We start from the raw sequence: 27,102 nt of genomic DNA, 5'->3' as shown, positions 1-27,102 counted from the left end.
AATTAAAAGCTTACATTTCATAGCCCATTACACTGTGGTCTACATAACATTAAATTATCCAAATGAAATTGTAAAAAAGATCGGTTAATCAGCATTTAGTAAAGATGTCAAATTGTACCCCCCCACTCCTTCCCAAACACCACTAAAATACAAATATTGATTCTGTTTGTAAGTCATAAACCCAACAGACAAAGGGAAAAGGAGAGGATGTAATAAAAAACAAACAAGAAACGGAAGTTGGCAAACAGTGAGGGCCCCAGCCAATTAAATCCTATACCAATGGGGAGGGAGCGGGAATCAAACAGCCATCACATTTATTCCACAGAGTTCGGCCCCCTCCCCAGTTCCATGCACCTGGATACTGTGGAGGAAAAGGTAAAAATTGAATTTGAACTCAATTGAACATGGACACAAACAGTGGTCACCAAGGCCCGGAACAGGTTGTGTGAGCCCCTTGAGCCGTTCATCCAGCGTTGTTTCAGAGAAATCTCTATTTCAATCTATTCCTATACGTTAGTTATTCAAAACAATAGACAACAGCAAAAACGAGTTGACCTTTTTGTGTTCCTTGAGCCAAGTCGCGAAGGGCCCTGGTGACTGGGCCTCATGCCAAACAACTCGTTACAAAAAGAGCTCAGGTCCCAGACCACGCCAAAGCTTCATGAGACCTCTCTTCAGCTGGGCTGTGCACGGACGAGTGGCCGACTCTGGAACCCAAGCTGTTGCTTCCCGGTCTGGTGGTGAATCCTCCAAAGGCTGGTGAGTGTAAATACGTACATCTTTTCCCTTCTCCCCTTCCCAGTGTAATGTATTATATCATTTGCTTATTCTATGATTTGCTTACTATATCTGTATTGCCATATACTTGGGATAAAGGCTGTTTACCCTTAAAGGTATTGCGTGTGTGCCTTTTCTTCTCTCCTCGCACGTTTCCTGCACAGAACAGATACCTACCTTCACTGATGTTGGATTCTTCTCTGCAGACTGCGAAAGAGAAAGTCTCCAGTATGGTTGGAAATGAGCGTCCATACTGAGCAGATGCCAGGGTGCGCTGAACACTGGGGTGCACAGTCTTTCCTCAGCCGGGCTCCAGGGTGATGACGGCAGATCAACACCCTCCTCGCAGGAGACCGGATGCTCCTTCTCTGAAGATATTGACCAAGGCAAGAAGAAATGCCTAAAGCAACCGGCATGAGGGCCTCTGAAATGAAACAGCCCAGCAGACCGCCCCACAGGGATCAGCCCCAGCAACTAGCCACAGACTCCACTGCGCGGTTCCCACTTTCTGATATGGACGAGCAACAAAGACCACCACACACGAGGACACCCTTCAACACAAATGACACCAAACAAAAAATGAAACAAGCAGACACACATTGGGAGTCCAAGGCAGGAGGACAGCTTTGAGCTCAGGAGTTTGAGACCAGCCTGGGCAACATAGCGAGACCTCATCTCTACTAAAAATAATAACAATAGAATAATCAGCTGGGCATAGTGGCATGCATCTATGCATTCTTAAGAAAACCACAGAAGTTTGTTTTCTCAGCCTCTCTAGCAGTCACAGGTAGCCATGCTGACCTAGCTTTTGGTGAATGAGATGTAAGATGTCTGCCAGAAGCTTCTTGGGGCGGGGGGGAATTCCTTGATAAAAAGAAAGATGCGGTGTGAAAATTTTGTCTTCACCCACCCCCCTCCTTTGTGGTATGTGACATGTGCTTCTGTCTGGAGCTGCAGCAGCCTCTTGCATCCATGGGGAGAAAGCCTGAAAATGCAGCCATAGACTGATAAAAATAGAATAAAAAGAAAGACCTTAAATGCCTAAGGACATAGCTGAGCAACTAAAAGTTCCAGTAAATCCCCTTCCCCTGACTTGTTCTCATGAACACCGTTGGTACTGCTGTTTAATCCACTTCCCATTTTGTTTTCTGTCTCTCCAAGCTCAGTGCAAACATCTGAAAGAAATGCCTTTTCCCACAGGATTCCCCTCCCTTCCCTGGTCACTCCTGGTCATCCACCCAGACTCCACTCATCCGTTCCTTTTTGGGAAGCTTTCCTTGATGTCACAGAGAAATTGTTCCCTCTGCCATTTTCGTAAATGATTTAGATTTTTTTTTTTTTTTTTTTTTTTGAGATGGAGTTGTGCTCTGTTACCCAGGCTGGAGTGCAGTGGCGCGATCTCGGTTCCCTTCAACCTCTGCCTCTCGGGTTCAAGTGATTCTCCTGCCTCAGCCTCCCAAGTAGCTAGGATTACAGGCATGCTCCACCACACCCTGCTAATTTTTGTATTTTTAGTAGAGACAGGGTTTCACCAAGTTGGTCAGGCTAGTCTCGAACTCATGACCTCAGATGATCTGCCTGCCTTGGCCTTCCAAAGTGCTGGGATTACAGGCATGAGCCAGCACTGCTGGCTAATAAATGATTTAGAATCTTTAATTGCAACATTTATAAGGTTGGTATTACAGTTATTCATTTACTGTCTACACAGATAAAAGATGGGCTCCATACAAGTCAACATGCATGGTGATTTTGACACCTCATCTCCCATCCTCCTTTGTAACTTCACAGCCCCTTGAATATGTTTAGATAAATCAGACGCCCACCCCAGTCTCAGGCCACGTGCTCCGGAGGGTGACATCACCCCAGGCTTCATGGGGACCATGTGACTCAAGTCTAGCCAATCAGTGCACAGAATCCCTTTGGGGGTTTCCCTCATGTCTGGCCATAGAAATGTGTTCATGAATGCACATGTGATTGTGGACACCTCAGAATAGAAGGTTGATGGCCTGGGGAGAGTAACGCCCTGACATAAATCTCGGAGCATTGTCAGGGCCTCACACAATATACACATATTTCAGAGGATATCCAGGTACGTGTGTTTGGTGGGGGAAGTTTATTGACAATCTCATGTCTTCAGGGTTAATGAAGACGGGACTCTTTCTGTCCAGGATGAGGTCCTGTCCGTTATAAGCACATGCCAAGTGGAATTTACCAAGATTCTGATTTCCCCAACCTAAGCACCTGAACATACCTTAAAACGTAATTGATCACCTGACATATTTGCAACCACTGCCCTCAGCCAACCACTTTTCCTGGACCTCATGCCCAGCAACATCTCACCATGCCACCAGCATCAGCCTGAGGACAATTACACATCAATAACCTATCAAAGTGCCCAGCTGATGTGAAACTACGCACAATTCCTACTCTGGGGGCACAGGCCGTCATCTGAGGGCCTAAGGAATGTAGAGCCTGTTAGACCTGCCCAGGATCTGTTTGCAATTAGAGTGAATCCCAGTGTGGCAGGGTCCCCAGGACCACTACCAGGTTCAGTAATTGATAAGGATAATTCACAGGACTCAGCATAGAATCAACCCCTGACTATGACTTACTATTGAAAAAGCAAAGCATAATTAGCAAAAGGAAAATGTGCATGAGATGAAGTCAGGAGGAAGCGAGGTACAAACTTTCAGAGTCCTCCTCCAGTGAAGCCGACGGGAAGCACTCAGTTCCTTCTGTAACGTGTCTCAGCATGTCTGAAACGTTGTCTTTCAGAGAAGTTCATCAGAGAATCAGCATCTGGAGTTTCTATTGAGAGCTGGTCACATTGGCAGTCTCTGCCTGGCACATACCAAAATTCTAGACTTCGCCCCAAAACACAGGAGGTCACCATAAACCACATTGTCTGAATAAATAATCTTGATGCACTGAGCCATTCTTATTAGGAAACGGCGGGAACTCTCTTGAAATCCAAGTTCCAAGATGGCAACCAAGCGCCAACCTTGTCAACAGGCCGTTCCAAGGACAGCAGTCTAGGGCAGTTATGTTAACTCTCTTCTGCACACCCCAGATGTCTGGGACCTCCGGGGGTAATAATAACTTTCATTTTTGCTAGACTTAAAATTAGAGGAACTACAGGTGGCCCTTATTGCCTTCACAAAAGAAGTGTGACTTGGATTTGGCACAAAAGAAGACTAAACTTAGAGATGAAAAAAGATAAACCATGTCCTTCTGAGCCCCTGAATATAGCCGCAGCTGAAACTCAAATGTACCTTGGATGTTTGTGTTGTAAACCAATAAATTCCCTGTCTTCTATCTAGAAATAATGTGATTTTTTTCACTTGCTAAAGAAAGAGACCTAATTTTAAAATTTTATACAGTTAGAACCACATATTGTTTACCATAGGACAATGTAGTTCTTAGGAAACACCATAAGCTATTGAAAAAAGGTTTGAAGAAAGTAAAGAAGGAAGGCAGGAGTTAAATAATGGCCGGGGTAAGAGGGAGAATGAAATATAGGTTTTGTTTGTTTGTTTTGTTTTGAGATGGAGCCTCACTATGTCACCTAGAGTGGAGTGCAGTGGCACAATCTCAGCCCACTGCAACCTTCACCTCCTGGGTTCACACAATTCTCCTGCCTCAGCCTCCTGAGTAGATGGGATTGCATGCACGTACCACCAATGCCCAGCTAATTTTTGAAATTTTAGTAGAGATGGGGTTTCGCCACGCCTAGGCTGGTCTCGAACTCCTGAGCTCAAGCGATCCACCCACCTTGGCCTCCCAAAGTGCTGGGATTACAGGCATGAGCCATCTAGCCTGGCCAAATGTAGGTTTTAATTAAATAGCCAATCTGAGAAACCAGGAGAGCCTATATAAAGAGCCTGAAAATTTCCTTAGAAATCTTATCCTTCTGCCCCCAAAGGATGCCACCCATGAAATAAAATACACTGTGGATTACACTGCTATCTCTGAACGGAAAACACAACCTTTAAAAGATCATTAGTGTGAAAAGAAAGTAATTGGATTGTTGAATGATACAAAGAAGTAGGTTTTGATAAGGAAAATTGTTCTAAGTTGACACCCTAGGGAAATCATTTCTAAAAACAGTTAATAATGAGATAGATTTCATGCTTCAAGAGAACCCTTAATAGAGGTTTCATTGGATGAGAGACAGAGAATATTTATAACCTTAATACAAATGATCCATTTGTTAGATACTGGCCCTGGATAGTTTTTTGTTGATTTGTTTGTTTTTTCTATCTTGGCACATGGGAGAAAAAGGAAAGAAGTGCTATAGGCCTGTATTTCAGTGAAACATCTCTTGAAAAAATAATTTGAACAGTGGAGTCATTCATTGCTTTTGAACAAGCCAGTGTTCAGATATGCAGACATGCGAAAGAGATGAATAAAGAATGAAATCCATATTTCCTAAACTTGACAAACATGGACATCTTCTAAAAGGTACAATAATATTTTGACATACCAGTAACGTTTCTCAAGTTGCTAGTGTGGAAGGAAAATCCTGAATTGGTAGTTATTCACCATCAGTCTGTGGCGGATGTCACACAGTCGCAAGGGAAAGAAGGTAACACCAGTGAGTGAGGGTGGCCTGGTGGACCAGATGGGAAATTTAGTGTTTTAGGGACTACCTATTAATCTCCTCCAGTCCTTTCATAAGAGAGGAATATGAGCCCAACAGTACCATTTTTTTTTTCAGAACACTAGAAGTTCAGATTTTTAATAAAATTTCTAGAATTTATAAATTTTGTAACTAATTTGAAAACTTTATCACATTGACAGATGAAAGAGAATTCTACTGAGGTTCAGCCTGGCTACTGAGAGATTGCTTTAGGACATCTTCAACATTATTGGGATTCTGAATAAAAAATGCCACTTTGGACATTGAAACCATGTAACATTACTCAGTCACAGAGGTCTGTATTATCTCATTGGCTTAAATTAAGAAGGTTTTGATTCTTGTTATATTATGGCTCAGTAAGGGTGGATGGGAGTTTCTGCTCCATGCAGTCATGAAGGAATCCAGGCCTTTTCCATAATGTGGCTACTTCATTTCTTGGGCTTCATCCTCTGTAATCAACTGATGGAAGAAAAAGGAGAAAGAATACGTACTGGATTCAACTTTAGCATCTTAAAGGTGATAAAATTTGATGTCAAACCATTATTATAATTTCTATTTTGTCGATTACTGAGCTTAAATATTAAAAAATAACTATTGGACATTTGCAGTTCATCTTTTATCAATTGCTTACTCAGTGTACTTTTTAATTTGTATACAATTTTTAATTTTAATGTGAAATTTATCTTTTTTTTTTAAACATGTAAAATCTACCAGATTGATTGCCTTCAAATTCTCACAAACAACCACATGAATCGGACCGTTTTTACAGATGATGAAAGAGAAACTCAGATCTGTCATGCCAAGATGATGCCACTGAATGGGAAAGAGTGGGGACTTGAAACTAGGACCATAAATCCCATGATATTTTCTGTGTCTCCTTTTCCTTTCTCCCTCTGCAAGATCCATCACAGAAACTAGGTCAGCCTGTAGGGAAGAGAGAGGAAAAGATGTAAAACAAATCCTCCTTCTGCCCCTGAAGTGTGGGAGCTGGGAGAGTCTGTGAAAAGCCAGCATGGTGTATTGGGACTGCCTTGATCAGGGATCGCATGACTTTCATTCTTTGTTCTCGCTCTGGGACTGGCACTTTACACTTATAACCCCTCTGGCCTCAGTTTCCTCATAATCAATACAGAGGTGATGGCAGCTTCCCAGCCTGCTCTACTAGAATGCTACCAAATGGGGGACGTCAATGTAAAAATGCCGATAGTGCCAAATATGGTGTTATGTTAACAGTTATGAGGACTAGGAGTTGAGGGACAAAAGGTCTACTATTACTGTTTTAGTAAATAATTGACATGAAGTTTTGATTATTTACACGAAAACATTTTGTAAACTATATAGAGTTTAAAACAAGTTAATAAATTATGTTTGAATGATTACTTGGACTAGAGTTTAAAACAAGTTAATAAATTATGTTTGAATGATTACTTGGACTGAATGATCATTCTAAGTGTTCAGTCTATTGTTTCAAGTGAATTTGCAAAGTATAGGGACACTTTAAAAACAACAGATTCGTCTTTATAGGCAAAATACCTCCAAATAATTGAAGAGTATGTGATTTCTCAACTCTACAAGATCATCATCAAAATAGTCTCACTCCAACAAAACAAAACTCCCTCAGTTACTAAGGCAGTGGCCCTCAGTGAGGGGGCAGCTTTCCTCCCAGGAGAATCGCGGATGGTCTGGAGTCGTTTTGGTTGTCATAACTGGGAAGGGAGTGCTTCTTACATCTAGTGGGTATTGGGCAGGGATAACTGTAAACATTTTACGATGCACAGAACAACCACCCACGAGAAAGAATTATGCCGCCCAAAATGTCAATAGTGTTGAGATTGAAAAACTCTACTACATGCCAAATGGCAAGACCCAGAACCTGTGTACTTTGAAAGCTGATATATCTGAATTTCCTTTTTTTTTTTTTTTTTTACTTTTTACTTTTTTTTTTTTTGCTCTGAGTCATACATTTTTTTTGTTTTGTACTTTAAGTTCTGAGATACGTATGCAGAATGTGCAGGTTTGTTACATAGGTATCCATTTGCCATGATGGTTTGCTGCACCTATCAACCTGTCATCTAGGTTTTAAGCCCCGCATGCATTAGGTATTTGTCCTAATGCTCTCCCTCCTCTTGCTCCCCACCCCCACAGGCCCCAGTGTGTGATGTTTCCCTCCCTGTATCCATGTGTTCTCATCGTTCAACTCCCACTTATGAGTGAGAACATGCAAACATATTCCCTTAACACCAGGAGATACCCCTTCTAAAGAGGAAAATGGGGCTGCTGTCACCTGCAGCTTCTGTTATCCAGTGATCCGCCTACCCTATTCCCCAGTGGTTAAGATTATTGAGACTCTGATTATTTCAAAGAACAAGAGAAATTCAATTACTATCAAGTCATTTCATGGAGCTCTATAAAATAGCCCACTGAAAATGACCAAAAGTGAAATGCACAAATCTGAATGCTGCTGATTCAGTTTCAGAAAGGGCAATGATGCGTCTGTGTTTCCAAACCACAGTCTCTCTTTGGGAAATCTATTTGGTCTTTAAGGCTCAGGAATCCCCGAATTGATACTCATTTCCATCAAGACATTATTGATTATCTCACAAGAAGAGTAAACACTCATGCCTGTATCAGATAATTGTTGGGAATAGGCCCCCAAAATCTGGCCATAAACTAGCCCCAAAACTGGCCATAAACAAAATCTCTGCAGTACTGTGACATGCTCATGATGGCGATAATGCCCACACTGGAAGGCTGTGGGTTTACCAAATGAGGGCAAGGAACAACTGGCCCATCCAGGGCAGAAAACCACTTAAAGTCATTCTTAAACCACAAACAATAGCATGAGCGATCTGTGCCTTAAGGACATGCTCCTGCTGCAGTTAACTAGCCCAACCCATCCCTTTATTTTGGTCCATCCCATAAGGGATACTGTTAGTTAATCTAGTATAGAAACAATGCTAATGACTGGCTTGCTGTTAATAAACATGTGGGTAAATCTCTGTTCAAGGCTCTCAGCTCTGAAGGCTGTGAGACCCTTGATTTTCCCCTTCACACCTCTATATTTCTGTGTGTCTTTAATTCCTCTAGCGCCACTGGGTTAAGGTCTCCCTGACCGAGCTGGTCTCAGCAGATAATAAAACCTGACCAAAAGAAAATGCCCTAGAAGTTGTTTTCTGTCTTTTACAAAGATTTAGTAAATCATAAGCATTCAGAAAATGTTGGCTGCATTAATGAGTGAAGATTTCCCTATATCTATTCTCAAATACATCAACTCTTTCCACTTACTAAAAAAATCAGATATCATAGTTTAGAGATAAAATCCTATAATTTGTAAATGTTAGCAGTAGTATATTGTGTGGTTTAAACAGAACTCTCTTGCTTGTCAAGGGAAGCCAGAGTGAAACCTCAGAATTAAAGATTGTATGTTTTTTTGTCTTTGTTTTTCTGTTTTTCCAAAACAAAGGGCTATCACATTCAGCATCTTTAACTTCAGAAAACAAGATCCACTCTTGTTAATTTTAGCAGGAAAGGGCATATTAAGAAATGCTAGGAAGCTCATGCATTGTCAAAGCAAGGGTAGCAGAGGTTTGCTTGTGATTCCAGAAACAACTCCAAGAGACACTTCAACAGCCAGCCAGCATGGTAAAGAGAAATGAAAAGTGGGAAGACCAGGAAACCAGAGCAGCCAGGATGGAGGGAGCCAGGGAGGTGAGGGACTGTGGAACGGGAGGGGCCATTAGTGGGAGGGGTCATGGGTGGGAGGAGCCCTGAAGGAGAGGGACTATGAAATGGGAGGAGACATGGATGGGAGGAGCCATTGATGGGAGGAGCCTCAAAGTAGGAGAAGTCATAATGGCTCTAACACTTGAGAAGATGCCACCACCACTTTTGATCCAGGAATCATGCTACCACATTTGTGACTGTCTTTCACAATGTTGATGCCCTGTGTCACAGTTATTTCCTAATGTAGCTTCCCTATCAAAATCTCACGCAAAAGCGTCTAATTGGCAGAGCTCAAGTCTCATTCTTTCCCAAGTGTGACAATGAGGTTAAAAAATACAGCTTTTGGTGTTTGTATTCTATGTTTGGAAGCTGGATTCACAAGTAAAGAGGGCTATCAAAATATAATGAGTGTATGTTAGGGCTTGCTGTATGTCCACAATCTCTGAATCCCTTTCTTCCTGGACATACAGGTAAATTTCCTGGCCTCTATTGCAGCGAGCAGAGTATGTGATGTATGATTTGGTCCCTGCGAATGAACTATCTGGCACATTCCTATGTGGCAGTTTCAGGTGTGTCCCTAATATCCTCCCATGTAATCTTTCTAATCATCTTTCTTCATCTGTTGGCCCAAGGCGCAAGGAAGCCAGACAATGCTTTTGAGATCTTAGGGGCTTCCACAGTCACTGAAAGAGAGAAGCCTGGATCCCTAAGTGATTGTGGAGCAGAGCCTCTCATATTCCAGCAGCCAACTGGACTCTAAAGACACTTTAGCGGGCTGACTGAAAGTACAAGTTTATCTGTTACTATTGCTAGGTTTGCTTTAATTGATACAGAGTACAATGATTGAAACTAGTAATACACAAAGCTATAACCTCCAAAGAAGTAGGACAAATTCTGACATCATTGAAAGGGTAATCTCAAGTCAAATTATTAAGGTTTCATGAAGTCTTTGGGGTTTATTTTCTGCCAACATACCCTGTAACATTTGTGATAATGTTATTACTGAAGTAGTGAGAATCATCAGAAACACAGATTACAAGATCTAATAGAACAAAATGTTAACCATTTTGAATAATCAGTCTGTCTATGAAAGCTTTGGAAAACTTCCATCAAGAAAATGCAGCTAACTCCTTTTTATACATGCTCTGCTATGGATGATATTGTTTGCATATTTAAAATCTTATGATTGAAAAGTTGCTTCTTTTCTTCTTTATGGGCCATTTACTCTACTGTATTATATCAAGAAGATGCAAAACAAATGTCTAAGACGTAATTTACTCTAATATGTTACTTAATGCAAGTATGTATGAACTGTACATGGTTTTCTTATAAGTACAGTAGGTGTGAACTCAAAAATATTTTTGCCTTAAGGTCCAGAAAATGTTCTTAGAATATTTTGATAATTGACCTTTTCCTGTGATTGGCATTTCTAGTTCAATTGTCCTATTGTTCTCTAGATAGCAATCACTCACCACTTTTTTTTGCACTGAGGAAATGTCACAAGAGGTTGCAGAAAATATTAAATGTCACCCATGCAGATGATAATGATGTTTTCTAGAATGGGAGCCTCTACGACCAGAAATAAATAAATAAATAAATAAATAAAAAACCGTTAATGCTGCTTGGCCCTTAATTTTGATTCCCTGACCCTTCTGTATTTGTTGTAAGAGTGATAAAAGGTGACATTCTGGAATTATTTTAATTGATATCACAATTAACATATTCTTCAGGTAAAGAGCCAAGTTCTGGACATAGATGGCTTGGGTATGATTTGAGGCTTCAACTCTTGCTTATTTCATAAACATTGTCTATGGGTAAATGAATCATAAACCTGGCCCACATGTGAGGAAATACAACTTAGATCTCATCTCTCTGTGGAAGTTGTGGGAAAACAAAAAGTTGTTGTCCTTAATCTAACACAGAGTGGGAAGGCTAAATGTCACCCCTGACTTACTCTCTCTCCGCAGGGCCCTTATTCAGTGACCAACCTGAACAACTGCACAGAGCAGCCCCACCCATAGGAGTCCCAAAAGAGAACATTTGATCTTCTTCTCAAAGTAGTTATTCTTTGCAAGTGATTTCTCCCTGACTGACCAGGAAAGAGAACTGCATATATTAATTTTCTGATTCCAAGTGTAGCAAGGTTACAAGATATTTGTTAATATTATAGTTTCACTTTCAAATAATTCTTCTGTGCTCTAGTAAATCATTTCAGAAAATGGCATCTAATGAAGCTAGTAAAAGTCCCCAGTTACTGGCCACTCCATTTTATCTTCCCCCACGAATTAATGCCAATTTTGACTTTAAATCAGTCAGGTGAGATGAACAAGCAAAGCCTACTTAGATAAAACTATCCAATAGATACTATTTTATGGCTGTACTTAAGGGCAGGAGTATAAATCCAACACTAACAGATGCAGTGCCTGTAAGCGGTCTGGGTCTCTGCTCCCTCATTCTGAATTACTGGGAGTTTTATAGTTCTTTATATTCTTTCTTCACCTAAAATAGAAGCCATGTCCTTTCACCAGTAGGTGACAAACACATTAGATTTCTGAGGAAGGCACAGTGCAAAATCATAATTGCCTTAGAATGAATGCCTTTGGATGACAGTCACAGAAGGGGTGGAGCAAGTCCGAGTGTAAAGTTCCTGTAGCTGAACCTGATGTTTAGCCTGGAGGTCGTGGCTTGGAATATAAACATCCATTTGGGCATCACATTGTCTCTGAGCTGTGTGAAATTCTCAAGCAAGCCTGGAACCTATTGCTTTAGGGAACAGATGACCCTCTCAAGGTTCTTTGTGACATAAACATCCAATGTCACCTCCATCACATACATATCCTTGGAAAGAAAACCTCGGGGCAGACAGCACAGAAGCCATCAGGCGTGAATGGGTAGAGCTGACCCCCGGAATCAAGTTTGAAGCTGAATCAACTATCATTCTCACCTGATGTCCATGACTGGTTAAGGTGATAACCCAAGACAACCAGCGCGTAGCATTGCATAACATCTCCCTAACCACAGAGACAAATTCAAGGGTGCAAATAACCTAAACTAAGTCCGTCAGTGAAATCAAAACTTTCCTGTGCCAGGAGAGGGAATTTCAAGAGAGTGTGTTGGAAGGAGGACTGGAATTGCAGCAGCCATGAAGATCAAGGTGACATAAGGAGGAGAGACCTCAGAGAATCAGCTAAGAGCATTACATTGAACCAGACTTCTGATCAACCATCATCTCTGCAATCCTCATTTTTCCTCATCTGAAAAATAGGTAGAATAATTGTGTTAGCCAAAATAGGAAAATTTGTGCAACACGTAACCACAAAACTCAGTGGCTTAACACAAAGGAGGTTTATTTTTCAGTCACAGTCTAACATGAGTCAATGATGGGGTTCTTCTCCATGCAGTCACTCAAGGGCCCAGGATTCTCTCACTGTAGGGATTCTTCTTCTCCTCTGGGCTTCTCAGGGTCCTGCACTGGATCATCTGTGGCCATCCAATGGAGGGAGTAAGGGAGAGAATAGGAAGAGCTGAGCAGGAGGTTTTGTAAACCCAAAACAGAGGTGACAACAACACTTTCACCCACTTCCCACTGACCAGAAATCAGTTTTATCAGTAGGAGATGTTGACTAGGTGGAGGTTCAAGAAGAGAGAAAGAGTTTGGTGGACTTGATGCCTCTCTGTGCTACTATAATATCCCCTACCCCATGGGGTGGATGAGAAGATCAAAGGGGAGAATGCAAGGCCAGAGTCCTTAGCCACAGCACGACATTTAGGGCCAGCTAATTCTTTGTCAGAGAGAGCTGTGCTGTGCATTGTAGCATGTTAACAGCATCCCTGGGCTCTACCCACTAGAGGCCAGTAGCGTCTCTCCCGTTGTGCCAATAAAAATTGTCTTCAGACAATGCCAAATATCCTCTTAGGTTAGAAATGGACCTTCGATGAGAACCACTGACATATGGCCTAATAAATATGTTTACTTTTTATTGTGTTATCTGTATTAAGTGTGAGAATTACATTGGAACATTTTTGTAGGACTACTTGCCACCAAATTGATGCTTATCAATATTAGCTATTACAATGTTGTTTTTGCTGCTGACATCACCATAGTGGTTTCTACACCATGCCATTTATTTAGAAACCTTTAAATAAGCCACTTATTGAAGTGTCAGGAAGGTATAAGCAACATGTATATATCTATATATTGACTTCGTTATTTTGTAAATTCGGTAGTTTATTCACTTGGTATTGATTCAAAGCTGTTTGATATTATTTTCTGCAGAGATTATTTAGCACAGATAATAAAATATTTCATGGCAATAAAGATTCTTCCTTTACAGTGGTATCTGCTCTCTCATCATGTAACAGAGTCCAGTGCTGTAATATTCTATTTTCTCCAAATCCCTAAATTATTCCTGTAAGGTTAATGTATAGATAGATAATAGGCAAATAGCAGATAGTTGTATAAGAGACAAATAGATGTTTATTTTTAAGGGCAACTAACAGATCCGATACATCAAAACAAAGAGGGTTCATTTCAAATACTGTAGAATATACATATTTTTATTAATTTTTGGCAGCACAACTCCCCTGTTTTCAACACTAGCTGATATTAGGATATAATCTGTGGAATTGTTTAGGCAAGACCTGGACCTCGAAACCAAGGACCAGTATTCTACCAGTTGCAATAGAAAAACACAGATGATTCCACCCAGCCTTTAAAGACCCCCTGTATATACCAACAGAAGCCACATCAATCAAAGGTGAGCCAGTGTATCCCAAAGTCATCCAAAACCTCCCCTGCTTCAGCGCACTCTGGGAGAAAACTTCATCCCCGAAGGATACTCACCAATCCGGGACTGTCTTAAAACTTAAGACTCCTTTGCTTCCATAAAACTATTTTAAAACCCCTGGGAGTCTCTGCCAAAACGAAAAGCGTGCTAAGTCCCTTATTGGTAAGATCTGAATAAAGAACCTTTGATGACCTTTACAGGTGGTCCTCATTCTGTGGGTGGATTTTACAGAATAAAACATCACAAAAGCCAAAGAAAGGTTGGCGGGGTGGGCAGAGTAAGTAGGAAATTTTCTTTTCTTTTTTTTTTTTTTTTGAGACGGAGTCTTGCTCTGTCGCCCAGGCTGGAGTGCAGTGGCCAGATCTCAGCTCACTGCAAGCTCCGCCTCCTGGGTCTACGCCATTCTCCTGCCTCAGCCTCCCGAGTAGCTGGGACTACAGGCGCCGGCCACCTCGCCCGGCTAGTTTTTTGTATTTTTTTTGGTAGAGACGGGGTTTCACCGTGTTCGCCAGGATGGTCTCGATCTCCTGACCTCGTGATCCGCCCGTCTCGGCCTCCCAAGGAAATTTTCTTCAGATCCCAAAGGAGAAAAAAATAATGCCTAAATGTGCAGCGTTATTTTCAAAAGAGATTTTTGTTCTTAAAGAGTTTCAACTCATCAGCTTCGGCCCTAAAGCTTCAATATAACAAATGGTGTTTATTAGGTAAAGATGCCTCATGTATCTCTCCTGATAAAAGCAGCGACTCTTTCACTGCATTTCATCTAGCTGAGTTGCCTAGAGATTAAATGTCTTTTAATAATATCTGCTGAACTTTTTCTATACCCCTGTGCAGCCTTAGCCACAAAATCCATTTAGCCATTATTTACTGCCAGACTAGAAAGAGGTTTCCCTGAGAAGAAGAAATTCCACCTGTGGGCCACAGCCTGGCAGAACCACAGGACCACAGCTCCCGGCCCTTAGCGTTTCTTGCCTGCCCTTTCTGACAGCCTGCCCTACAGATTTCAGATTTGCTTAGCCAGCCTCTAGCACGTGAGCCAATTTCTTGGAACCTTTCTCTCACTTTCTCTTTCTTTCTCTCTCTCTTCTTCCCTGCCCCATGTCCTACTGCTTCTGTTTCTCTGGAGAACCTTGACTACCTATGAATAGGTCTGTTAGTTAGAGTCACTAGGCTCTGATCAAATTCTCATTCTGCTAAAATCTTCCTTCAAATTTATTAAGTCACCAATTCCTGCTTAGACAGGTATATGGGGAATAAAAAGGGTAAGTGCCTGCTGAGCAAGGTGTCAGATCTCCGGCAACAAAAAGTGATTTACTCACGGGTAGGAAGAAGAATTTACCAACAACAGTATAGGTTTGAAAAGGAAAGGTTTTTTTAAACTTTTATTTTAAGTTCTGGGGTACAAGTGCAGGTTTGTTACACAGGTTCGTTAGTTTGCTAAGGATAATGGCCTCCAGCTCCATCCATGTCCCTGCAAAGTACATGCTATCTTTCTTTTTTATGGCTACATAGTATTCCATGGTGGCTATTCCTCAAAGACCTAAAGACAGAAATACCATTTGACTCAGCAATCCCATTACTGGGTATACACCCAAAGGAATATAAATAATTCAATTATAAACATACATGTGTGCATATGTTCATTGCAGTACTATTCACAATAGCAAAGACATGGAATCAGCCTAAATGCCCATCAGTGACAGACTGAATGAAAAGGAAAGTTTTATTAGAAAGAAAGAATGCTGCAGAGGAGCTCAGCGGGAGCCTCAGCAAGAGAAAACTGAGCCCACCATGGATGTTCCTTAGGGGTGTGTATGGACCTTAAAGCAGGAGCTTTAACTATGTAGGTCATCATAGCTGATTACATTTGTAGACATTCTGGTGCCTTGATGTCATCAAGGGTTGCAAAATGAGGTCTGACGCATATGCATTGTGGAGCGTGTAGAAATTCTAGTTACTTATACATTTTGGGGAAAGAAGGCTGGTACCAGATGCCTGCTTTGGATAATAGGGAAGTCTAATTACTTCTGAATTCCACAGGTAAGGAGCTTTGCCTCTAGAAGTCCTGCTTGATGAGTACCGGGTGATCTTTGCTCTCCTCAGTGTCTGCTCCTGGTCAAAACTCTCACTCTGAAACAAACAAGCAAACTAACTAATGAAAATCCTGAAAACTGGGCCGCTAGAGCTTTTCCAAAGTTCTCAATTCGTTAAAATTCTTCCATCAAAATTACAAACCTCATGCATTGCGATAAAAATGTAATGTATATAAATGAATTATTGTGGGGTGATGTGTATGTGATAAAATTATAAACTCACTCTTCCTTCTCAAGCAATGTATTTCATTGATTAGAGGATGCTGTGTGTGTGTGTGTGTGTGTGTGTGTGTTTCTTTCAGGAAAGAATAACCTACTATTGGAAGTATGAAAATTGATTTTAAAGATTCCTACTGCCCTTCATAATTCATCATTGTATATAACAAGGTGAAATTTATGTTACCTAACTGAATTTGGTGGTGCAATTTGGCAGTTAATTATTGTAAAATTGTGTTTGTAACCAACAGTGACTGTAATCGGATGTCAAGTTTAATTGTGGCTTGAAACCTGAATGGCATGTCCTGGGAGATACCACGTCCTAGACAAGGCGCCTCAACGTCAGCCAAATACCTCCTCATATGGGCCGTGTTTTTGTTCACAAGATTGGGAAAACATATGCTATGGCTGATATCATCAATATGTCATGAAAACATATGCTATGGTTGATATCATCAATATGTAATCAACACAAAATAAAGCAGCTCCCAAAAGAAAGGCGTGACCCGGCCAGACCATAACATTCCAATGTGGAAATGAAAGACATCATTTTTTGCCTGCCATGAAAAGAAACTAGATCTACAGAAAGAGGGGGAAATGCAGGGGGGCAGAGAAAAATAAATCTCAGAAAAATAAAGCCTCAGAGCTTTTTGTTTCCCTGTTACGGAGACCCCATTCCAACTTAACTTTTGTATTCCATGGGACATCTTGCTTCTCATAATAAATTGTCCTTTTAAGCTCTGCTGACTTGAGAAGATCTCTTTTACATATAGCTGTAGGATGCTAACTTAAGTAAGTATCTGGTGGGTACTAGACTGGTAGAATGGCTGAAACCAGAGGAACCTAGTCAATTACAGTAAAAGCTCAGAAGTCATAAATGTGTCATACAGCAGTAGAATTTATCTCTGAAAATTGGAAAGTTTATATGTATTTCTCCCATGGGTTCTTATTTTAACACACTTGTTACTTATAAAATGTTAGACATAGAAGGACTTTTTAAGATTATCTAGTTCTGTAAATCACACTATCCAGAATAACTGTTGCTTTGGGGGACATTTGACCCATTTTGGAGAGGAAGACGGCCTCGCATCCAATCAGCCTTTCGTTTGCTGGGTGGTCCCCACTGTGTGACTTCTGATAAGGGCTGAGTTTTAGATCCGTTTGAAGATGTCAAATGAGACCACAAATCTTCTTCCTGCTTTCTGCCAGCTCAGGCACAGGAAGGAGAGCTAGACATGGCCCACTGAATTCCTGCCCTGACATTTGCATCCAGAAGCAGGGACATGAGAACAGAACCAGTGGCAGCTCCAGCGTCCAGTTCACAACCACATTGCTCCTCCGCTACGCGGTCTGCCCAGCCTCCAGCAATTCCAGCTGGCTTCCTCTTGGCTGTTAGTGGATTTGGGGAACTACCCATTAATTTTCAATAAATTCATTTCTGTTTAAGTCACATCAATACTGTTACTGTTATTTGCAGCCAAGTTCCCTGGCTGATCCCATAACAGAGGATCATTCGGCTCCCCTGTGTCCTGCCGGAGACAGAGCTCATTTTCCAGGGTAATCCAGTTCTCTTTGGGGTAGCTCTTGGTATGAAGTCTTTTCCCTAATGCTTCTACCCATTGATTATAGTTTCGACTTTTGCAAACATAAATCTATGCCTTCATTCTTTGGTTACAAGTAGCATAGGTTTCTTGGAGGTTACATAAATTAGGATATTTAAATGCATGAAAGAGAGAAGAAACAAGAAAAAAAAAGAGAAAGAGAGAAAGGACAAAGGAAAGAATAAAGAAAAGCCATCTAAATGGTTCAAATGTGCTGTCCACACTGAACAGCACATCGAATGCCCCAGAATGAACCCAGAACGCACGTAGTGATCCTGTTGTCCCCTCTGTCTGGGTCCCGTGCTGTCTCTGAGTCTGAGCGTCACATCACCCTGAACATGATCCTTGTATTTTCACACTACATGGCCCTGGAGTGCCAGGCGCCCTCTCCCTTTGGAGATCAGCTGAAGATCAGCCATTCAGCCTCAACACTGGAGGGAAATTGGCTGCCCTGGACATGCGGAGAGATTCCCTTGTCCTGTACTTTCAAGTATCTTAAGGGATGCCCAAGGCTAATTCTGACTGCTTTTGCCATCAAGACTGAAGCAGTATTTTTCTCTGTATAGCCACGTGACTTACTTACTCCCCGTCTCTCTCAAGTCTTTCCTCCAGTGGCAGCTTATCCAAAAGGGTCTGTGGACCATTACGTTGAAACAGTAAACCCTGTCCCTGACCACTGACTTCAAATGTACATTCCCTGGATACTTTCTCAATACCCTGTTTTTCTGTCTGCCCTGCCATATTCATTTACCTGTGACTTAAGAAAAAAATTTTTTCCCTCTACAAAAATATAAGCTCCTCGGCCGGGCACGGTGGCTCACGCCTGTAATTCTAGCACTTTGGGAGGCCGAGGTGGGTCGATCACGAGGTCAGGAGATCGAGACCATCCTGGTCAACATGGGGAAACCCCGTCTCTACTACAAATCCACAAATTAGCTGGGCATGGCGGTGCGTGCCTGTAATCCCAGCTGCTCGGGAAGCTGAGGCAGGAAAATCGCTTGAACCCAGGAGGCAGAGGCTGCAGTGACCTCAGATCGCACCACTGCACTCCAGCCTGGCAACACAGCGAGACTCCATCTCAAAAATAAATATATATATATATATATATTCATTTATACTTATTTATTTATTTATATGTATATAAGCTCCTCAAGGACAGAAGACACATCATCCTATGTATTCTATAACCTCTGCAGGTACAGTGATGGCTGTCACAGAGCAAGTGTGCAATAAACACTAAGAGAGCATGTGCGTAGATACCTATTATATAAACTCAACTCTCAGGCAGCCTGGGAGAGCCATCCTCTCACTCTCTCTCTTGCTTTCCGAAAAGGCTCCCATACAATATTTATCTCTTCCTGTGAATTCTCTTACCTTTCCCACTGGATTCATTGGTGAAAATCTTTAACACAGACTGAACAAATTGCAGCTTCCATGAGAAGGGAGAGCTGTGTGTATGTGGGTGGGGAGGGGGTCAGCTAGAAAGTGGTTGCTGGGAAACCACAAACAATGTTCCTCTGAGTTGCAATGATAACAGAGATGTCAGATTGACTTTACAGTTAGAGCTGCATCTTAGAGAACCTAAAAGAAGCTGGGCACAAATGTCTAGGCTGACTTTGGAGAGTTCTACTGATGTAAACATATCCCTTGGCTGAAGCCCCAAGTCCCTCACGGGCTATGTGATAATGAACAATTTTGTCATAGCTTCGTGCCTCTGTTTCTATATCTCTAAAATAGGAATGAGGGAAGTTTCTATAATACCTCAGGGGGCTAATGTGAGAATTAGATTCATTCACGTATTCACAGATGTCTATGTAGAAACTCCTATGTTACAAACATTGCTTTACTTCTCAGAGATACAGTGGAGAATAAAATAGGAAGAACCTCTAACCTTGAAGTACATAAATACATAAATAACCAGGGTGTTTCAGGCATTGAGAGGTGCTGTGTAGAAGACAAATAGGGACCAGTTTAAATCCATGTGCATTTGTTAACTGTGGCCGTGATGGTTCTGCAACCAACCACAGCACCTCAGAGCCCAAGCAGTCATCATTTGTGGCTCAGACATTTGTGGATTACCTGGGGACTGGCTGATCTATGCCGGACCTGGCTGGGGTACCTTGTCTTCAAGGGGTTGTGCTCTGTATGGCTGTCACTTTTGTCTTAGAACCAATCAGCCCAGGCGTGTTGTTGCACAGGAATGGCAGAGGTTTGTGACAGACAGTGGAACATTCAAGGCCCTTTAAACCTACCTTAGCACAGGCACTCTGCCCCGTGCACCTCATTCTATTGCAACCCAGGTGACATGACTGAACAGAAATCCAAGGAATGAATAAATTCATTCTGCTGTTTTGTTGGCAGGAATTTGAAGCTCACTGATCCCAGAGGTCCTAAATTATGTTTATATCAATAGAACTCTCCAAAGACAGCCTAGACATTTGTGCCCAGCTTCTTTTAGGTTCTCTAAGATGCAGCGCTAACTGTAAAGTCAATCTGACATCTCTGTTATCATCGCAACTCAGGGGAACACTGGAACATGGTATACACACAAGGAAGGCTTAAGGAATTAGCACCAATGATGCAATTGATCCCAGAGGCCCCACTGAATAGTCACGCTCAGCAAAAGCCTGAATCGCTGGAAGAATCTGAGCTAGAAAATATCGGAGTTACAGATGTCCAGGTTGAGAAAAATCCTCCAGCCGAGGAACTAATTTAGGGAAAAGGTTAGACAGTAAATGGAATATAAAACGGCTGGCGAGTCCCAAGTGTCTTGAGGCAGGGAAAGGCCAGGGATTGGTGGCAGCTGGCTGGACCCTGGGCTGGGGGTCCGGGGCCATGCTACTTTTGCGTGCTTGGAGGACATGTAAACCACAGACAGGGAACCTGGTCCCGAAAGGTTCATTTTTCCCTGCTTGCTCTACTGAAAATAATGACAGCGTATAAAATATCATGTGTATATTATATAGAGACCTCTTGAAAAGGTAATAAATTCTTGGGATTTGGGGCACAAAGGTGGGAAGCAAATCTTATTTTATTGCTCAGTGATCCATCCTGCTCAGCCTGTCTCCCTCCTTAATTTCTGACAATCCACAGGCTCTTCCCGAGTCTCTGCCTGGGGCTGTGTTTGGAAAAACAAGGTCACATGAACCACTGGGTAAAAGGGAGGCAGGGATTTCTCAGCATCACTGACTCTGTCCTTAGTGGCAGGGAGATTCTCTTCTGCAGGGGTGTAGGGTCTTGGGTGCAAACAGGTTCCTATTCAGTGGCAGGGACTACATTACTCTCTTGTATTGGTACAGATGCCCCTTGTGTGGGGCATTCTCAGGCATTCCAATTCCAACTGACGTGGTAGCTCAATTTATCTATTAAGAATTTGCTCAAACGCTGTTTCATTGCTTGTCTAATGTTATAGCTGCCTCCTTTGCCTGCTGTGCTTTGCCAAAAGCTGTGTGTCTCGCTCCTGTAAGCGGAACTTGTCCCTGAAACTTACCTCACCTCTTTCCATGGAGATCTCAGTTTTCAAAGTCATTGTGCTTATGTTGATTAGCCATTTTATTACCTTATTGTTAACGTGAGAGTAACATATGCATACAGCTTTCATTTTTCTAAAGGAAAACCAAACTTCATAATTTTTTGAACGGAATTAATAAAAACCAATTAATCACGGTTAGGCCTACGGTGCCATGTTCAACAACAGATGCTTCTCATAGTAATTAGGTTGGAATAATAACAGGAGAGGAAAAGCCCAGTCATTAGTACTGCCAAGAGTGCTAACAAGACTGTTTCATCAATAAAACCGCTGGGAGAGGAGTTCTTAGCATCCAGGGCTGGCAATGATTTACTGTGTGCTTTCAGTGGGGCCATTCCAACTTCCTGGGCCTCAGTTTCCTTAACGAAACCTAAAGAAATAACATAGTTCCTTTTTTTTTTTTTTTTTGAGATGGAGTTTTGCTCATGTTGCCCAGGCTGGAGTGATCTCGGCTCACCACAACCTCCACCGCCCAGGTTCAAGCGATTCTCCAGCCTCAGCCTCTGGAGTAGCTGGGATTACAGGCGTGCACCACCACGCCCGGCTAATTTTGTATTTTTAGTAGAGACAGGATTTCTCCATGTTGGTCGGGCTGGTCTTGGACCCCCTACCTCAGGGGATCCACCCACCTTGGTCTTCCAAAGTGCTGGGATTACAGGCATGAGCCACCGTGCCACCCATAGTTCCATTTTTAATTTGACCACAAAACAGCTATTTGGGGGAAATTGGTCTGCGAAAGGGTGGAGGCAATGTGACAATTCCCTTGTAAATGGCCTGCATTTTCTTTATTTAACGGTTATCCTTTGGATTCTAGATATACAAATCTGTCCCCTGAGCAAACTTGGGTTATTCATACACATTTTGGCTGCTGTCTATAGTTCATTGAGCTTTTGCATTTCCATCTTTTATCACATAGAGACAGTATAGCCAGATACAGAGATGATTTCAAATCCTCACTTCCCCACTGATTCAATAAGAAAGGGTTATGCAGCTTTTTGCATTTAGCTGGCCCGTGTAGGGACAGTTATGGAGCATCATGCTCGTAAAACTCTTAGCAGACCATCTGATGCATTGTGCATGGGGGCACTCACCAAATCAGTTGATGTTACCATCATGATTTTGAGGCTTCCTGGAGTGTGCAGGGGCACATAAGTAGTTGTGGCTACCTCAGCAGATGCAAGAGACAGGCCTCAAATTCTCCTGCTGTTTTTGTTTGTTTGCTTTTATGTCTTTATATATAGTGTCAGGGTGTGTGAGCAGAGTTTAAACTCAAGCCCAAAATAACCAGCATGAGAAACATCTGAGTCCATCAGACTGGTGAGAGGGACCCTGTTATGGGCCTGGGTCAGGAGGACTGGAGACCGGGGTGGGCTTACCTTCAGTACTGGGTGGAAGAAATTGCATCTCTCGCCATTCACAAGAAAGCCTTGTGCTTTGGAGGACTTACAAATGCTTCAGTGACCTTCCCATTCTGGCTGGTGGGGATTGTGAGCTCTGAGTGCTTTTCCCTCACTCCCATTGAGGTGGTTCCTCCTTGGCTAACCTCATGTGCATGTGTGGATCAGAATCCGGCTGAGGACTTCACCTGAGCTTTCTGTATAGCCCAAGAGTTTCTTCTAGGTGCAACTTTCCTCATCTTTGTTAACTCTGCTTGCAAATGTCAGCTGCCATTGTCCCCCCAGAATCCCTACTCCACGGCAGCAGCTGAGGAAGTTCACCAGGCTTCAGCTGGGTCCTCGCTCTGTGCAACGTACGCAAAAGTCTCTCTAGGCAATGGACAGGGGCAGCCATAGGGTCCACCCTGATCATTTCCCATCTCTTAGGGAATCACTGTCCTACATGGTCTGATGCCTAATGTCTTGAAGACCATTATTTTATATAATTTTGGTTTTTTTCCAGGTGAGATCATGAATCTAGTCTTGATTACTTCATCTTGGTCAGAAGGAGACTTTCCATCTGTGTAGTTTGCTGAGGTGAAAATCCAGATTTTTGCAGTGGCATTGGGCCAGCACTGTGGCTCCATGTGATACAGTTTCCATTCTGCCCCGTTCTCGGGACAGGTTTTGAGGCACCACACAGTCACCTCTGTCTAGTCTGTTTCCCCACCCCCTCACCCGCCTGGGTATTCTGCCTGTCCATCCTTGCTTCTCCTTTTTTCTAGTAACTGCATTCCATGTTGTCCTTTGAGGAGCTGTCATTTGACCACTCTCCTTTCATGTGGAAATCCTTTAGAATTGGCTTGATCATCAGAATGTGTCCTGTCCCTTCCTATAATGATGGCCTCAGAAATGCATATGTGACTGAACACATGTAACGAAGAGTCCTCCAAGAGAAGAATGTGGTCCCTAATTGTTCCTGTGGAGGGAATTTTTGTGGAGGGTTCTTATTGCAGGCATTCAATTACGTGCCTTTTTCTGAAGTGACCACTGTGGTTAGGAGTAGGAAGCTGCACTTCACCTGCGTATGTGTGGGGTCTGAGTATGATTTGCTAAACTGGTAGAATAAAAGCATGGCACTGCACATTCGTTACCAAATGGAAAGAGAATACGGCCAATACAGGAGAGAGAGAGAGACAGAGAGAGAGAATATTTGGGAAAAGAAGGAAAATTCCTTAGGAGACTGTTTAGGACATTGAGGGCCTGGCTCAAAAATATAGCAACAGTCAACTAATCTAAAGAAATTTTCCAGGTAAATTTTATTTCCGTCTTTTTGTTTGTTTGTTTGTTTGTTTTTGAGAAGGAGTTTCGCTCTTGTTGCCCAGACTCGAGTGCAGTGGCTGCATCTTGGCTCACTACAACCTCTGCCTCCCAGGTTCAAGCGATTCTCCTGCCTCAGCCTCCTGAGTAGCTGGGATTACAAGCATCCACCACCATGCCCGGCTAATTTTATATTTTTAGTAGAGACGGGATTTCACCATGTTGGTCAGGCCGGTTTCAAACTCCCAACCTCAGGTGATCTGCCGGCCTCAGCCTCTCAAAATGCTGGAATTACAGGCGTGAGCCACCGCACCTGGCCTTATTTCCATTTCTTATTGGAAACTTTGTCTGTGTGTTTTTAAGCCAGAATGGTTGGGATTTAGTTATTGGTACATAAAATAATCCTACTATGACATTCATCGTAAAGCTGTTCACACCGCCCTTTGTTAGTTAGCCCTGCTTGTACAGGCACAGTGTGGGTCGCGGATTACGCCAGCACCCAGAAACCCCAGTCTGAAGGAGGAGTGAGGCCCCACCCATCGCTGGAAGGGATGGCCTGTACAATTACTGTTTTTTTTCTAAGAGTTCTGAAGCACAGCATGGAGGGTTTGGAAGTTAGGTATGCCCTTTACTTCACAAATAACAGCAGTTAGATTGGCCCTGAACTGCCTCCTTGTTTTGATTTGTTGAAACTGGATGAATTCAGGCGTGAGAGTGAAGGGCTCCCAAATCCTTAGGTTATGCAGAATGTGTACACTAAGACCTACTCTTAAATATCTTTTTCCCTGCTTTCCTCTTGCTACAGAGAGAAAGCACAAAAGATTTTTATAAAAGGTGATACTGTTGGCATAGGAGATGGGGGGAAAAAACAGTTTTCCAACTTGGTGATCATCTGTCGCTAGTTCTCTTTCCTTCCCCCGGATCTGGTTATCGGTGGATCACCGTGTCCTCTGAAGGCTCTCCCAGAGCTGTACTGGGGATTGCAGGGATATGAGGACCACTTCATAAAAGCTCACTGTTGTTTGTTTTGTTTTGTTTTGTTTTGTTTTGTTTTGTTTTTTGAGACGGAGTCTCTCTCACTCAGCCACGCCGGCCGGAGTGCACTGGCTCACTACAACCTCCGCCTCTCAGGTTCAACACATTGTCCCATCTCAGCCTCCCAAGTAGCTGGGATTACAGGCACCCGCCCTCATGCCCAGCTAATTTTTGTATTTTTGTATTTTTTTTTTTTTTTTTAGTAGAGACGGGGTTTCACCAAGTTGACCAGGCTGGTCTTGAACTCCTGACCTCGGGTGATCCGCCCACCTCGGCCTCTCAGAGTGCTAGGATGACAGGCGTGAGCCACAGCGCCCTGCCAAAAGCTCACCTTTAATTCAGCTCCGTCTAACTTGTGTTTCTCCTGTGCATTTTTTTTTTCTCAAGGCGTTGAGATTTCTGCAGTGACCAGAGCTGCTAATTAGTTATCACAAGCTTTTTCCTTAGGGGAGATAAAATGGTTTTGATAAAATCAAAGTGCTTCTTTCTAATTCTGATTCCATTCCTTTGTTCTTTTTTCTTAGGTCCCCAGCTTACAAAGGGACTGGCTGATGCTTCCTTTTACTTTAGACTGTTTCTTCGCCAATGTTAAATGGTAAATCCATACCTGATGTATCTGTCATTGATAAAGTTCAGATGGTATTTCAAGTTTCTATAGAAGCTTTCTCACTTCCTGTGTGAACATTTTCTAAATGGAAAGATTCTTCCTTCCATAGGAGATTTTCAATTTGAGTTCTAAGAAATGTATTTGTTAGATTTTTCTTTTTCTTTCTTTTTTTTTTTTTTTTTTTTTTTTTGGTTTACTATCTGTCTTCTAGTTTTTTCCTCTAGGAGAAAGTGTTTAAAAGCACGAAAAGGTTTCTCAAAAGGAACTTTGCCTAATGGACAATGTGGTCTTCATTTTATAATTCACTCTTTATATTTAATTTCAGATTTCCACCTTCTACATTTTTTTCTATTGGCTGGTAGATACGTGATAGTCAGAAACGTTTCCATCAGACACTTAAACTAAATCTATCATTTAGGGTTTGTGTTTTGTATCCATTAGAGTTCCAATAATTTCCTTCTGTCTATTCAAGTCCTTCTCCCTTTCTTTCCAACCTTCAATTTCTTGTAAAAGAAATTTTCAGTGTTTTTAAAGACCAGAAAGTGCTTTCTTAGGTTGTGAATTATTTTTCTGCCAGGCTGGTAAGCTGTTTTCACTCAAGTGACTTAGAATGGCCGGGCTTCATCTTACAGAAACCATATCTAACTTTGAAAGTGACCCATATACACAGTTCACCATGGAGAGAGGGGGCTCACCTGTGGCTTATTTTCAACAAGGCCCCTTTTATCATTATACAAAGAGATAGACCTGTTCATATTAGTACTAACTGATGACAAGCCCAGTGTTTCTAACTCACTCAAAGAGCTGGCCTATCTTGAAGGAAGCTCAAGAATTTCCTGGGTTTATAATCTAGTCAAATGTGTTAAGAATTTTACAACATTTTTCACTTTGCCAGATAGTCTTTTGATTACTTGCTTTGTCCATGTTAAACTATGTTTGTTTGTTTGTTTGTTTGTTTTGAGACAGAGTCTCGCTCTGTTGCCCAGGCTGGAGTGCAGTGGCACAATCTCGGCTCACTGCAAGCTCCGCCTCCCGGGTTCATGCCATTCTCCTGCCTCAGCCTTCCGAGTAACTGGGACTACAGGTGCCCGCCACCACGCCCAGCTAATTTTTGGTATTTTTAGTAGAGACTGGGTTTCACCTTGTTATACAGGATGGTCTCGATCTCCTGACCTCGTGATCTGCCCACCTCAGCCTCCCAAAGTGCTGGGATCACAGGCGTGAGCCACCGCACCCAGCAAATTATGTATTTTTTAAAGACTATTAAGAAGGATTACTTACCATCACCTCCCCAGGAACCAGGAGGACTTGTGTATCCCCTGAGCCTTCAGACACCCCCACTGCTAACGCAGAGCTGGGAGTAAAGGCTTGTGGCCATCAGCAGACCTAGTACAGTAGC

At 42.3% G+C, this 27,102-nt stretch overlaps 1 long non-coding RNA gene across 2 annotated transcripts; it reads right to left on the bottom strand.

Annotated features, from left to right (window-relative positions):
- Nucleotides 1-5,690: 5,690 nt before the first annotated feature.
- Nucleotides 5,691-27,073, bottom strand: LOC108581164. 2 transcript variants are annotated; one of them, XR_001893075.3, is made up of 5 exons: nt 26,985-27,073; nt 15,952-16,056; nt 12,084-12,619; nt 10,612-10,708; nt 5,691-5,875 (listed from the first exon to the last, which is right to left on the bottom strand). It is a non-coding gene; the product is annotated as an uncharacterized LOC108581164 (long non-coding RNA). The 2 variants fall into 2 exon arrangements; XR_001893076.3 differs by lacking the exon at nt 15,952-16,056.
- Between the last annotated feature and the right edge of the window lie 29 nt (nt 27,074-27,102).

The sequence above is a fragment of the Papio anubis genome, chromosome 9 (assembly GCF_008728515.1).
Source record: "Papio anubis isolate 15944 chromosome 9, Panubis1.0, whole genome shotgun sequence".
Lineage (NCBI taxonomy): Eukaryota > Metazoa > Chordata > Mammalia > Primates > Cercopithecidae > Papio > Papio anubis.
Note: the sequence above shows the minus strand (reverse complement) of the source record. Positions and strands in the feature narration are given on the sequence as shown.